Below are 15399 nucleotides of genomic sequence, written 5' to 3'. Positions count from 1 at the left end.
TTTTTTGGTAATTACATGTTCTGATGGGTAATATCAGGCCTATCACACCAAATATGTTATACAGTGGTAAGTTTATGGATTGAATTGCTGTATTTATTTAGGAAGCAATAAAGTCCTTAACTAATAGCAGAATATGAAACTGTAAGGATCTCATGGGCTCTCATACCCTATGGAAAGCAGACGGCCTCACAGATTCTTTGCATAATGTCCTTCTGTAAAGGCTGATTTAAATTTCTCAGAAAATGTTTAATACATCTTGAACTTTCTACCGTGGCCTAATTTGCATATCAGACAAATATTAGAGCATATTGATTCTAAGTGAGGCCAGAGTAAGTCCTCTTAAGTAAGAGACAATGTTTTAAAACTTCAGTGTATAATTTTACCATTTACAGAGTTGCCCTGGGGAAATTCAGCACGAATGTGCATGTGGACACGGAGAAGAAGGAACTTAATGTGTGGACTCTGTGAGCCAAATCTTTCGTGAGCTAGCACCATGTGAATTTTACTTTTATCTTCAGTAAGAGAAAATACCCCAGATGTGCTCTCATGTCTTAGGGAGGATGATGGCTACCAGTTAGGATTGCTTCCGTTTGAGCTTTTGTACAAATTCTTTATGTAATCAGATGTACATCTTTATATTTACTTACTATGGGCAAGAATATCTAGCCCAAAGGAGTTTTATTTTATGTATTAATGTAATTAAAAAGGGCAAAAGATGACTTTGTCAAATAGTAAGAAGATGACAAAACACACAGATAAACATATTTGTGGAATTGGCCCCAAATGAATTTCAGAAAAAGAAGTGAAACAGCAAGTGTAAACACAACAGATTGTTAGGTGTCTTCCATAGGATAGATTCATGGATAAATATCAACAAAAATAGTTTTAAAAATAGATTATTCACTTAGTTATTGTAATTCGCAAATAGTTTGTTTATGTTTGTGTTTGTGCAAACTAGCAGAATTTTAGAGCACTGATCCAAACACTGAATCCTGCTGTTTGAATGCTCAGAAAACTGAGGAAATTATTACATTTACTGTAATTCAGCACTGAGAATGGAATATTTTGTTCAGTCTTACAACTGGTTTTCATCAAAATGACTTAAAGTCCTGTAGCTCTATCCTTTTAAAAGAAGTGCTCCTCTGGTGACTTGTTTTCCCAGAGTTTCTTTCAGCAACATAGTAACTCTACCTTTAAGAGTTTAATTTTTGTTGTAATCTATTAATCTTTATTGAAGCTCAATACATATCAAGGATATGTATCACCCAATATTTATCTTGTGCTTGAGTATGCAGGATAAAAATAATTCCTAGCTATTATTTTATCATATATAGAACTCAGGGGTTGGCAGTCCATTTGCTTGTAATTCATGGCATGGTGATATTTAGTCTTCCTGAATAAGTTCTCTCTGAACTGCTCAGTGATATTTCTGGATAGAAGAACAGACGAATTGTGGTCAATTGAGTTTTGCAGTTAACTTGAGAAGCATTCAACTTCCGACAGAAGAGTAACTATAACTAAATTATTTCAAAGTACATAACTGCATTTAAGACAAATGGGTTATTTTTAGTTCCGTCTATCATAAGGAATTTTACATGACAGCTGGCTGAGGAGGCATAAATTGGCATTCTTCAGTGTAACTGAGACGACCCACCCTTGCTTCCAGTCTTTGCAGTCCCTCTGTTAATCTGACAGCTCAACAAAGGTGACCGGTGTCTTTGGCTTTAAAATGAGTTCAGGTGATCTAAGCCCAACAGCTGTGTGTTTTCGGCCATGAACATCTGGCACTCATCGTGGTATGTATTGTTGTGTGCTTTGTTTTACAAGTGCCAATATTGCCTTGAAGCTACTAGAAGCCCAAAGTTTATTTTGGCTGAGTAGTCAACTATTTAGAATACACAATAAAATCAGCTCGCTCGTTTCTCGCCAAACTCCTACAGCTGTGAGTTATAGAGCAAAGATGAAAACCTAGACATGACTGTAACCAGAAGATGGATACTTTGGTGCATCTGCAGCAGGCTTGCAGCTTGGGTGGTTGCAGGTCATATATATAAAGGAAAAGAGATTGTTTCAAACTGGTATCCATCATTAGTAGTAACTTAGGACAAATATTAATATTAGTGAAATCAAAGCTCCTTGAAATTTGAATGGGCTAGTTACATGTGATAAACTACTTAACACATGATGAATAGCTTTAAAATGGTACCCTCTTCAGCAAATAAATGTCCATTAAATCGGTTTCTGGATCTTTTTAATCACCAGAATCAGTTATTTAGCATTCGATATATGAAGATGAAGCCACTGATGGCAAAAGGCTAAACTGCTTAAAATATGAAAAGTTTTCATGAGCAATGCACATGTGACAGAAAGACGATTCAGAGGTATTCTTTCATTATAATGACTTCTAAATAATTTGTGACTGCAATAGCTTCTCTAATAGGGCAAGAAAAGATATATTTTTACAATAAGTGAGAATCCTCATCAAGATCATAAATTTATGCAGCTTCAATGAGCTAATTAAACCTTAATCTATCTATGATTCCTGACAGAAAAAAAGCTAAATTACAAGAGGTCTGTTAGTAAGTCATGAATAAGAAATGATTACAATCTGTTCTGGAAGTCAATATTTAAGGTCTAGGTACAAATTTAGTCAGTGTCTGCAATGGAAACTGCAGGTGGTACATTCCCTTGTTCACTTTCACATATTCATCACAAATTACAGAACTGCTCAGTTCTGTGTGAGATATGAAACAGAACCAGTCCCCTGCTCATTCAGTTTGGTGCTTAAAGGTGGAAAGAGAATATGTACTGGGAATCACACTGGAAGGATTAATTTTCAAAATACATATTTGGGAAGAAGGAGATGGAATTAATTCAGAAGTGAAGGTGGCATTATATTTATCATAAACCTCAGCTTTGTTTCCTTCTTACAACATGTGTTAAGCTGTCCATTGGAGCCATTTCAGTTGTAGGCTCTATAGGATCTGCTGTCTTAGGACATTATCTGAGACAAGAAAAGGGAATTTAGCATTGTATAGAAACTGCACTCTATTAAATGTAGCAAGGAGAAACTAGTTTGCAACAGAACTATTTTTGAGCAGTTTCTGCCATGTCTAGATGGAAGTTTAGCTAAACTTATGATAGTGTGGAAAAACTCCACAGTCAAAAAATGGGACAGTTAGAAGATATTGCTCTCTGGGCAAAGGAATGAGGTGATTGTCAAGTAGTACCTTGAAGGTAAAGGGAAGCTCTGTTTTTGGTGGTCATATTTAACATAAAGATGTTAGGAGAAAACAGCAGTGGGTGTTTGTGTTAAACGGATTGCAAGAGAGAGGCATGGGAAAGTTGTGTGTGTTTCAAGCGACTCTACATTGTAATTACACTTACAGAGCTGCTATCCTGCCTTTTGGATAAAGAAAGTTTAGAAAATATTTATAACATATACAGTCAACTTGGTGTTTAGGCCTTTCACCGCCTAGTTAAAAAAACAGGGAAGTAGCAGTAGTGTTAACATAGTTCAACCCTTGTGTATTTAAGTTGTAAACTCATGGAAAAAAAGAATTGTACAGGGATATGTTTGCACAGTGCTTGACACAGTGGGTTCCTGGCTTCTGTATCTTATTATACTACAAAGAGCAAACAAGAAGCATAACTACGTTACAGTTACTATATTTTAGAATTATATTTCAGACAGTAGTGATCAAACCAGTGGTAAAATGGGATTTCAATCTGGTTTTGCACACGTATAATTTGAAATTAAATCCTCAAACAAGCCATGAGAACCATAGCTGTAGGGGAAGCAGATGATCAGAGTTCAGAGGCCAGTGGAAGGAAAAGTGGGCTCTGGGTTTCCTTTGTTTTGCCCATATGTATATGTATCTGCAACCCATACAGATGCAAAATTGCCTTAGTTTGGCCAACAAGTGACTCCCTCTTCTCTTCCCTCTCTTGGCACATGGCTTCTTTCTACTTATACAAACTACAGCTGCACAGCAAGTAGCATACAACACTAATAGTAGTGATACACTAGCCTTGTCACCCCTCTATTTATTCTCTTCAGTACCTGCATGTAGCCTTCATCACTGGAAATAAAGGTTTTGTTAAGTGCTTTTGGGTGTTGTTCTTAACCCATCCCTGAGCTGTTACACATGTGGTAACATACAGGGCAGTATCTTTTCTTATCCAGCAAAAGTGTGGTGTGCTTGTTAATGATAAAATGAAGAGCTAAAATCTTGGTAAGATAAGGGAATGAAGCCTCAAAATTTTTTCACAATCTTCTGTTCTTCCGTGTATGTAACAGGAATACGTACATGCATTCTTGATGCTGGAGGGAGCTGAATGTGTCAATAATAATAATAATTAGTAATAATAATAATGATAATAATACCCCTTCTGATCTTCTTGGGCAGCCTTGTTAAAACAAAATCTATTTCCCTGAGGAATCAGGAGGTCTTGTCTGTGCTATTCTGCCTGCTCTGCTTAAGTGGGAATCCCACTAACTCCCCACAGAAAGAGAGCAAAAACCAGTAGAGATGAAACCCAGTGTGCATGTGAAAGGGGAGAACTTTGCTTACGGCATCTGAAGTATCATGGGAGGCTTAAGATAAAAGTTCTTCTTCTGTTTGGAGTGCAGCTGTGGAATATCTGACCTCAGGCTCAATGGTTACCAGGGACTTTTAGCTTCATCATTTAATGGTATAAAGTTTCAAGAACCTTGATTTTGCACTGCTAAAATCAGATGCAATGGATGCTCCTTCTAGCTCTTTAGCTGAATTAGCTGGAGGGCATAAATTCAAGAATTTTTCTTGTTGTTTTATTGAGTAGGAGAGACTGACACTGGCTTTACAAGCAGATGAATTTTAAGTACCTGTTCTTAAAATTCTGTTTTCCCAAGAAGCCTAGCACCTGACAGCTGAGACTGCTGCCCTTCAAGATGACTTGTTCAGTTTTCTTTTTGCTTTCCCTGTGCATCCACAGCTCCTGCACCTTCCTGTCTGACACTGGAATTGCAATGTTTCTGTCATATTCAGCTCTTCTGCTCAGGGTCAGGCTACACCTAACACACTGATCTCCACATCCAGCACTTTTTTCCCATGCAACGAAGTCAAATACAAAGAAAAATGTGTTTAACAACATTTGAGGAACTGCAGTCAGCACCTTTTACTCTGCAGATGCCAGTGATTGCCCTTGCCTACAGGCACAGGCTAAATCCTCTTGCTGTAATTTCTCTTGTATCTGCATTTGTGCTTGTATCACTCTCCCTGCAATGCTTTACTGGGACTGTAATTTTCAGAGGAGAGCAAAAAGTGTTCCCAGTCTCAGTGGGATAAACAGAAGAGACACATTTTGCCAGGTAAGGACAAACTTCAAAAGGGTTCTCATAGCATTTAATTTTCAGCTTTGCTTTGCTTTTTTTCTAGCAACCATGCAGAGGTGACATTAACTGATAAGTTGATTGCCTAACAAATGGCTATATTCTCTGAGTCCCATGTAAAATATGAACTCTGTATGAGTGCTTTCAACATTGGACCCCTCTGTGTGGTAGGGTACAAAATCCTTCTGCGATGACTCAGTATCCCAAATACTGCACAGAATTCTTGCAAAAATATTCTGTGCTGTTTGAAAACATAAGTCAGTCCCACATATCTCTAAACAGGTTGATATCTTTTCCCAAGCAACTGAATTAATTTTGTCTAATTTGAAACCTTTTCAGATATCATCACTTTTGAGGTTCAGCTCAATCTTGAACATTACTAGGTTCATGTTTCATTTCAAGTGTATGGTAAAAGGGTAGAGAAAAAGGTCAGTGAAAACATAAAGAAAAAAAAGGTAATGGAGTGCTTCGCTCTAAAAAAAAATATGGAGGTTGAGTGTGATAAAGAAATAGGACTAGGAAGGGCAAAAATTTCTATGAAAATGTCTGCATTCTGTATTTTATGGGCACTCATCATGCTTGGTCCAAACCAGTTTCCTTATCCATGAAGGACAAGTTTCCATTTAATGGCACAGCTAAACTAAATTGCTCTTAAACAGTAAGAGAGAGAAGAAAGAAAAATTTTTCAGACTTTGATCCCTGTTACTACCAATGTTCACCAGGAAGATTTTTCACAAACATTTCTGCTTGGAAAAGCTTTTCTGTCTCTTATCATGAATTTTCTTCTTCAGTGTTCCAACTGAACAGCTGCTGCCTGTCCCAACCTGGCTGACTAAGGTGGGGTAGTACTAGCTCTCAACACTTTAGAATCTATTTTTTTGCCCATTACACACCTCTCCTTGGTACATAATGTGATATATGGTGATTCTAGTGCTAATTGTTAAATTTCGTTGTTTAAAAATATAATTAGAAAATAGGTTTGTCTTGTTTTATAGCAATATGTTGCTTGTATTACTTACTTGCAAAAAATATGGTATGATTTGTTGCTTAAGCTTTCTACAGGGTAGCTAAATCCAAAGGACTGGCTGGCAGAAAGGTGGAAAATTTGTTCTGCTTTCAACTGAGCATTTCTCTGAACTTCACTTTGCTTTGCATTGTGGGATCCCTTTTCTGTTCAGGTTCAGGTGCACAGCCAGAGAAATAATGTGGAAGCTATTGCAAAGAAGATTGGAGAAACCAGGGGCTGTTTTTTAAATTAATGCACCTGGTTTCTCTCTCAAAAAGTATTATAGTTTCTGGACCTTGATAATTTCTCCATTTTGTAGATCCAACTAACTAAGCAGAATTATCACTTGTGTCTGCATCTATTGCTTCTCTACTCGTGTCAGGACAGATTGATGGTAACCATGCATTTTGACTCCCAGTGTCAAAATCTTGTAAGGTTCATTAGCCTTTTCCTCCTGAATCCACAGGTTTAACTTTCAAGATGTATTTTAACTGGCTGGTAACATAACAGCCCCCTCTCTCTGTATGATCCTGATACTGTAATCCTCTAACGGTATTTAGGGGCAACGGTGTTCTGATTAACTTCCAGTGGTGATTAATCCTTTTTTCCCCCAAATGACAGCTGTTTATATCATTGGTAGTGCTCTCAATTCTGGACAGCCTTTTCTTATCAGTCAAGTCCTTTTTCAACACCTGGACCTGGCAATGGATTTCATGCCTCAATGCCTAAGAGCTATTTTAGAGCCATTAACCACACTGATGCTTACAAAGTAAATGTTACATTCCCCAAGCAGTATCCTGCTTCTCAGTCCCTGTGTTCCTCTTGCTTCCTATCCTCTCCCTGTCCTTATCTTCTCAAATTATTTTAAAGTAAACCTGTGATTCAGACTAGCCTAGGATATTTAGGAGTCAGTCCTGCCTTTACAGTTTCCAGTCATAATTTACCTCCAGTAGAAAAAAAACCTAAAAGGAAAGAAAAATAGTTTTTACTGTACTGGGTCTGGCTTAAACATCTGCCTTCTCTTGGCACTGTCACAGCCTGGGAATTAGGGAATTTAACAATGCTGTACGTGGAGTTGGCCAGTAGGTGTCAAAATAACCTGTCATTTGTACAGTGTGACACCAATGGGTGAGTGATCATCTTTTCTCTAGTGTTGTGTTTATGAACAGTAGGCTTAGCGAAGGTCTTGTGTCCTTACCCAAGGATGGAGCTGATGCTGTGGCAATTTATCAGAGTGTGGCAATGCTGTAAGTGATTGTATTACAGATGCTGTGTCAAATCTAGTGCAACCAGTAGATACTGGATACTCAGGCTAGTAATGCTGCAGAAAGCCATGTGCTCCTCTGACTGACCTTCCATCTCTCACAGTAAAATTTAGCAAACTGGATGTATGCTTTACAAACAGTAGTCTGCATGAAGTACTGCCATAAATTGAGATCAAAGCTGGCTTCTTGGCTTTGCTTTCTGTCCTTTTGTCCCACCACATTTGACTTTAAACCTGATTTTTCTGAGTGCCTTGACCTGAGAGCAGACCTGATGAATTTTGCCCTCAGGGGTGTGCAGTGGCTTCTGCTGACATTAGCACTCAACGCAGCTCTGTGAAATAGTTCAGCCCCTGCACTTGGTGTGTCACTGAAAAGTTAGGGAACCCCTGTACCTACTCAGGGCATTTGGATCATAAACAATTCTCATGTTCCTTGAGCACTTTACTTTTAAAAACAGAAAAATAATTGATGTTTTTGTAGAGTTTTTAAAATCAACAGCTTGTGTAACATTCACATTTCTATTTGTTCTTTTCAGCCTGAAATTTTCCTGTTTGTTAATTCATATAGGAGTGTTCTGTTGTCCCAGTTTACCGAGATGAATGTAGGCACAAGTTTACTGCCCTAAAACTCTGCATGCTTCTACAATTCTAATTTACTATTGATTTATACACTTACATATAAGTATTATTAACTTACCTGAGTGTATAATTGGAGATTTTATAGATCAATTTTTTGCGTTTCAGTTTACTGATGAAACAGTAAAAGTAAACACATAAGCAATGAACAAATTTAACCCATTGCACTTGGGAATGGAGCCTTTTCTGATTTTCTAGTTTCCTCAAAATGCTGTATGTGTTCCCTCTCTGCTCCTACAGAAGAGCCTGCATTTCTGACACAGGATTGCCTGATGCTTGGTGCCACTCAGATGGGCAATTAGTTGAGCAATTAAATTAGATTAGCAGCCACTTAGATGACCAATTTGTTGAAATCTGTTGGTTCCATAAGAGTGTGCCACACTGGCAGAAATGTGACACTGAAACGTCTCACCCAGCAGTGGGCAATTTGTCAAGAACTTGGCTGGTTATTGTTGATTTGACCTAGGCCAGCCCTTCAGCTTCCATGTGCATATCTCATCACACTGTGGCTTCCTCCTTACTGCTTGCGTTTATGGGTGATTGTGGTGGAAAATATGTGTTCAGTTAGTATGAGATCTAAACCAATAGAAATTATGAAGGTATGGGGGGAAGATCAATTCTAAATGAGTCCAGAAAGTGCCTTGGATAGGAAGCAAGTTGAAGCACAAAGGCCAGTCAAAGGGAACCTCTTCAACCGAGTAGAATAATCACGCAGGATTTGGTTTGAAACAGAAGGCTCTTATTGTGAACACCTCAATAGCACATCTGGGAGATCTGTTTGTACCCTGATCTTTTGGGAAAATGTAATTTATTTTAGTAAGATTTTAAAATGTAATACAATGTAAATTGACTCCTGCCCTTTCAGCTTTCACTAATTTCAGATGAATTTCTGATCCTTAATGCCACACTGTAGTAACACTAAAAAAAAAATAAAATTAATACCTTATAATAGCTGCCAGTAATAACACTGGTCTATAATGAAGCCAACAAATACTGAAATTTGAACAATTTGTAAAGTCAGTAGAAAATGTGTAACCACACACTCAGGCAAATAGGCTTTTCTTACATAATAATCTTCCAAAAAGCAGATGCAATTTCAAAGCAATAGAAAATACGTGTTGCATACTAGAATACCCTTGTTTCAAAAATCATCTCTCACAAAGCCCGTGGCTGAATGTTTACCGTCTCTGCCTCCTCCTCTTTCTCAGCAAGATTGTTTTCTGGCTTGCCCCTCGCTCCCCATCGAAGGTGCACACCACCCACCACGATCATGCTCCATTAAGCTCTTGTCCTAAACAAAAAAGTTCTATGGAGCTTTCATTTATCAACTTTCCCCCAAAGTGCTTTTTGCATTTCATCAGGGATTTGCAGAACTATTCACAGCTTCAGAAACCCAGCTCTGGAGCAATGTGATCGATGGGAGAGGAATTCAATAACCACCCAACGCTGTTGAGAAATCCTGGGTAGTCGATTGAGACAGGAAGTGAGCGAGCAGGAGATGATGAGCCAGGGTAGTTGATCAGGTCCTCACTGAAAATGGGTTAGGACTTTTGAGTGCCCTTGGCAGTTACAGCCTCACTTTTAAGCCTCATTGAAAAAAAGTTATTTTTAAGAAACACGTAATTTAACATGCTGATGGGAATTTGGTTTAGGCCCATCCCAAGTATCTATTTTATCTTGCAAAGATAGTTGGGGTGCAAAAATATTTCATTAATATATCTCATTTATTTATATACATTGATTTTATAAAAAAGATTTTTTCCATTGATGGACAGTTTTAAATGCACATGTAAAATCATGGACATGATAGATAGTACTGCTTCAAGACAGAATGGTGCCCTGAAACCACAAATCTTTGTTATCTTATCTGAATTTATTTTAGTGCTTTCTGTCTGAATACAATTGCAGTTTTGCATTGTTTATCTTTGCTATCCTATAAGTTAAAATAAAAATGCCTTCATAGGCAACACTGCCCCTTCTCTCCTTTAGAGCCATGGTTGGTGTGATTTTTCAGTCTCGGAATAAGAGAGTTTGCTTTTGCAAACAGCTTTGGAGTGTGTCAGTCTGAGCTCTTTTATTCTACATTGTAGGTGTCTGGAAAATTGCTGTGTCTCCTCAGCTGGGTATTCTCATTGCTGAGCACATTCCCTGCAGCCCCTGATAGAAACGTTTCTGTGGGAACAGGGGAATGTCCAAAGCACATCATGTTCTGGCAGATTCCAGCTGGCAGGCAGCCCTCTGGGGTCACAGCTAGTCAGATGTGGTGTGGGTTGCTTTAAATCAGACCACGGGCAAGCTCGAAGGACCAAGAAATTTTTTGCTGCATCCACTTGCCCCCAGCAGATACTGGGACAGCTGAGGTTAGAGGCTAATGCAGAGCTTCTTAGCGATTTCCAGGTGGAACACTGATCACTGATTTCCATGAAGAATTAAAAGGTACATTCAGGTTATTGACAGAAGAGGCTATATAAAAACATACTGTCTTGTACACGATGGGGAAAATGATGATGCTTAAAGCATCCATTTATTCTACAATTTCTATCACAAAAACAAGAGGCTCACAGCAATATTGTTTACAGACCTGTTTGGCCAGAGTTAAACAGGACTGTTCTTGTGACTGGACACAAGTAATGATGAAGAAACTGTATTAGAAGCTGAATTGTTTGTGAATCTCATAACCAGAACGAAAATCCTGTTGTTCTAGGATATTTGTAAACGTGGAGTAGAAAATTCAATTTCTGAGCATTTATTAGTAAAAAAGGACAAGACATGACATAGAGAAATAATCCAACAAAAAGTGGAGTAAGTGAATGTAATCACATGAATGAAAGAGATGATCCTCACAGCCCTATATTAATATACTTTTTCACTCTTAGCTGAAATTGCAATCCCATTACACAATGTATTTTAAAAATTATTGTATGTGTATTTAGAAAAAATCCTGCTGGAATGAAGACTGCAGAATTTAGTTGAATTTTTCTTCATTACAGTTTGTTAATTCTTATGGAGACTATATTTTTCTTATGTTATAAACAGTTATTTGCATTTATTATTTAATTAAATCTTCCATGATTTCTAATGTCTCTTAACTTTCTTTGACTTGTTAGTTTAGTTGTGTTTTAATCACAACCCTAGTCAAGTGGTGCAGAATAAATAGTAGATAACAGTGATGAATGAAGCTGAGTATCACAAAAACCAAGTGTCTGATCAAGCTTCTGCTGAAATCCAGGAATAGATTCCTATTGACCTTTGTAAAAACAAGAAGAGAAATGATCTTTCAATTCAAGTTGCAAGTTTTATGAAAAATTAGCCAGCGTAGTTAAGCATACTGAAACCCTCAGCCATGAGGCACATTAGTACTATAACTTTTACACTGAAAGGAAATATAAATTGAAGTTTTATTTTTCTGAGAGTAGAAGAGTTGTTATCCTTTTATCTTATTGATTATGGATAACTTAGGAAGTTTTGAGTGGTCTTCTGAAGAACAAAAAATTATGACAGAGTATGTGCAGGTGAGGTATAACTGTATAGCATAACATAGCACCATATGGCACTGAATTATATATTGCTTTGATAATTACTGCTTAAAAATACCATAGCAGTTCTAAGACAATAATTTTATATGACAGAAAGAGATTAAAAAGAAAAAGAGGGCCCCCACTTTCTCTACAGTCTAGGAACATTCTGTTTTACAGAATGACAGAATTCAGTACGAATTATTTTAAATGTAATGAATTTGACTCTAATATGCAGCTGATAAAATTTTTCTCAAAAAATTTGTGTGGGTTGCAATTTTAAGGTGGTATGGATGGTATGTATGGAAACTGAAAGAGCATAAGCAGAAGATGGAGTGTTTGGATTCTTTGTTGAAAGTCAGAAAGAAAAGGAAGAAGATTTGTTGAATGCCAAATCAAAACACAAATATCAAAGGAAGCCTGGATATAACAAGAAGCATGACAAAGAGATGAAAGTTGAGGGTGGAGTAAGAACATCTGGATTCAGGTAGGAGGTGTGCTTCACTGTATCTGGAAGATGAGATTTCAAGGGAGAAGTCAGACTGGACTGAGTAAAAAATGAGGTCGGGGGGAAGAATTCAGAATGACTGTTCATGGCAACAGTTGAAAAGGCAGGATGAAAGGATGGAAGGCAGAATGGGTTTTGTGCTTTTTATTCTTCAAACAGTGAAGGAGAGTAAGGTACAATGCTGTCAGAAGTGTGAGGAAACTAATGAGAGTGAGAGGTTAAGGAAAGGCAGGGAGAGTAACAGGGCAGCAGAAAGAATGTACTGGATACCTGTCTGATGGTGGGAGTTAGAGGGGCAGTAACAATTCCCAGAGTCACTGGGGTAGGGTAAAGGAGGAATAAATTTAATATCAATAGCCTTTCTTTCAAATGTGCTCTTATTTCTCTAGTGGCTTTGCTTTATAATACTGCTGATGGCCTCATGCCTCCCTGATATCACAGGCAAATGCACCGGTCATTGACTCCTCTCCTGTTATTCACACAGTGTAGAGTGTGTTCCAGAGTGTGTCCAACAGTGATGTTAAAGAAAGTTCTGCTTTTTATTTTCAAGGACTTCGGCTTTCAAGACTTTGGACTAAGTGCCAAAAACAATTCATCAGGAACACTTTACAACTCAGCAATACAAAACCTGTTAGGAGACAGACACCCACAAGACAGAGTTTGGGGAGGAAATATGTAAAGCACTGGTTGACCTCAGCATGATTAATGGTTTTTAGCACATTGAACTCTGTTGCTGACAATGTGAGTTTTACCCTGGCTCACCCATTATTGTTTATTTTTATTTTTTTGAAGGAGGTGGAACCTCTGTTTGTGAAACTTTCATTTATACAGAAGTTAATGACATTCCACATATAATAGCAAAATATTTATATTGGGACACAATTGTCCCAGCTGATTCTACTTCTCAGCCATTTGCTCCCTTTTAAAACAGCCTTTAAAAATTAGAGACCTTGCAGGGTTTGTGTCAATCATCTCTGTCATGAGAGGACATTTACTGGACTAGAGCACTGAATAAGATTTCTTCCATAACTACAAAGACACCCCAGTCCCAACTCCTTGCATTAGTAATATCCTGAGTTGCAAGGGACCCCTTAGGATCAGTGAGTCCAAATTCAGTCTTGACATGGAGCAATCTTGAACTATTTGCTGAGAACATCACCCAAGCACTTCATGGACACTGACAACAGCAAGTGCTCCAAGGTGGAGACCCGTCATCTCACCTAGTCCAAGCATTCTGTACTCAGTGTTGCCGAGTAGTGACACATGGGGCATAATTTCTAGTTACAGACAGGGCTCTACCTTTTGCTGCAGCATTCAGAGGCACTTGGCCACCTGCACACAGTGATTTGTGACAATGTGCTGTAGCTGAAATGAACAGGGTGGGCCTGTTTCTGCTGACTCTGGCTGGGATCCTGCTTTTCCTATGTCCTGGGATGAGGCTGTGCAGCAGCTGACGGAACAGGAGATTTCAGCCTGTGAGCCCAGCACTCTGAGGCTGTCCTGGACCATGGGCCAGCCACGTGTTCTGGTGGCTCAGGGCAGGCACACCAGTCCTGGATAAACTGCACAGCACATGGAGAACCACTGCTTTTGCCTTCTGAGCTGATTTGTTCTCCTTGCGACAGGACTCACAAATCCTCAAAGTCAAAGGACTCCTTGCTTTGTCCTAGTTTCAAGAAGGCCAAGGAGGTCATAATTCTTTCAGGGCTTAGCTGGACGGAAATATATTCTTTTTTTTTTTTTTTTTGCCCCCCCTCCCCCACCGGTATTTTTTCAGCTGTACTGAGAAGGGAGAACAAAACACGGGATGGTTATTAGCTATGAGTCAGGTATGGCGTAAGTAAGTAAAAAAGCTGGAGGGCTGGTTCTCTCCCAAAGGTTTCTGCATCAGATTAAAGAATTAGAGTTGCATCCTTTAAGTCACTACAGCGTCATAACAGTGAAAACCAGCAGCAGACAAAACTCCACTGTGTTAGAAATGTTCTGGGACCAGGGGAAAAGCAGGAAGGGAGCACCTGCTTACTAAATATGTACCTTTAACCTGGAGCTACAGCTTTTGTCTGGTTGACCCATTATATAAGCAAAAAGTCCAGACCTGTTTCTGTAAGTTTTTATTGTGCATTCATCTCTCAATAAGACAGTTTCCATATTTCACCCTGGCTCTGACTAGTGTTACTTGTTAATCCTGAGCTAAGGTTAAAAGAATGAACATATTCCACAGGGCTTGAACTTAGTTCCCGTGTTAGACTCCAACACTTTACATTTCTTCATATTTGCTTTATGGTATTTTTCATAATTTCTTAAATGCAAGTTCAAAATATATATGTTTAAGCTCCTTAACAACAAGATGTTTTTAGAAACATCACCTAACATTTTGGAAGCTTTACTGCCTTTTTCTTATGAATTCATATAGCTGAAATCTAAAAAGTGCTTATCCACAGGAGTATCCACTTGCTGTTTTGAAGTGGTAAGTAATTGAAGCAACATTGAAAAATATTAAAATTAATGTAGAACAATTAACTGGTAGTTTCCCATGCAGTTAACACTGCCATCATCATTGTAGCGTTCCTTATCTGTTTTCTACACAAGCCATCCTAACCAGGCATTTTAAATATTAAGCATAAGCTAGACAGAAATGGTACTATACAGAAATATTTACATGTGCCTAACTGGTCAAAGCCAAAGAATAACACAGTGGCTCTTCAGACCCACAGCAAATTACCTTCCCCAACAGTAAGACAAAGAATGCAAAGGATCCCAGATTCCTGAGTTTTATCATATCATCTGCCTTTCTTTCTGAAGGTTTCTCTTAATTGCATGTTTATGAGGAAACATGAAGTTAATGTCTAAAGAAAATGTGATGCATGCCCATGGACCAAAAGGGAATTGGTGAGAAATGGAAACTTCAGCAAGCAAAGAAGATAATGGAGGTGCTGAAATGAAAGGTCATGTTTCAGATGAGGTGATTTCCTGGTGATATCACTGTGCAATGGGACAGTTTTGGGGAGGGTAGAGGAGAAGGTGGGACAGTAGCACAGGGCTGATGTCTTGAGGCTCATTTCAGGAGACAGAAATTGGTTGAGTCACTGCTCGGTT

The sequence above is a fragment of the Sylvia atricapilla genome, chromosome 4 (genome assembly GCF_009819655.1).
Source record: "Sylvia atricapilla isolate bSylAtr1 chromosome 4, bSylAtr1.pri, whole genome shotgun sequence".
Lineage (NCBI taxonomy): Eukaryota > Metazoa > Chordata > Aves > Passeriformes > Sylviidae > Sylvia > Sylvia atricapilla.
Note: the sequence above shows the minus strand (reverse complement) of the source record.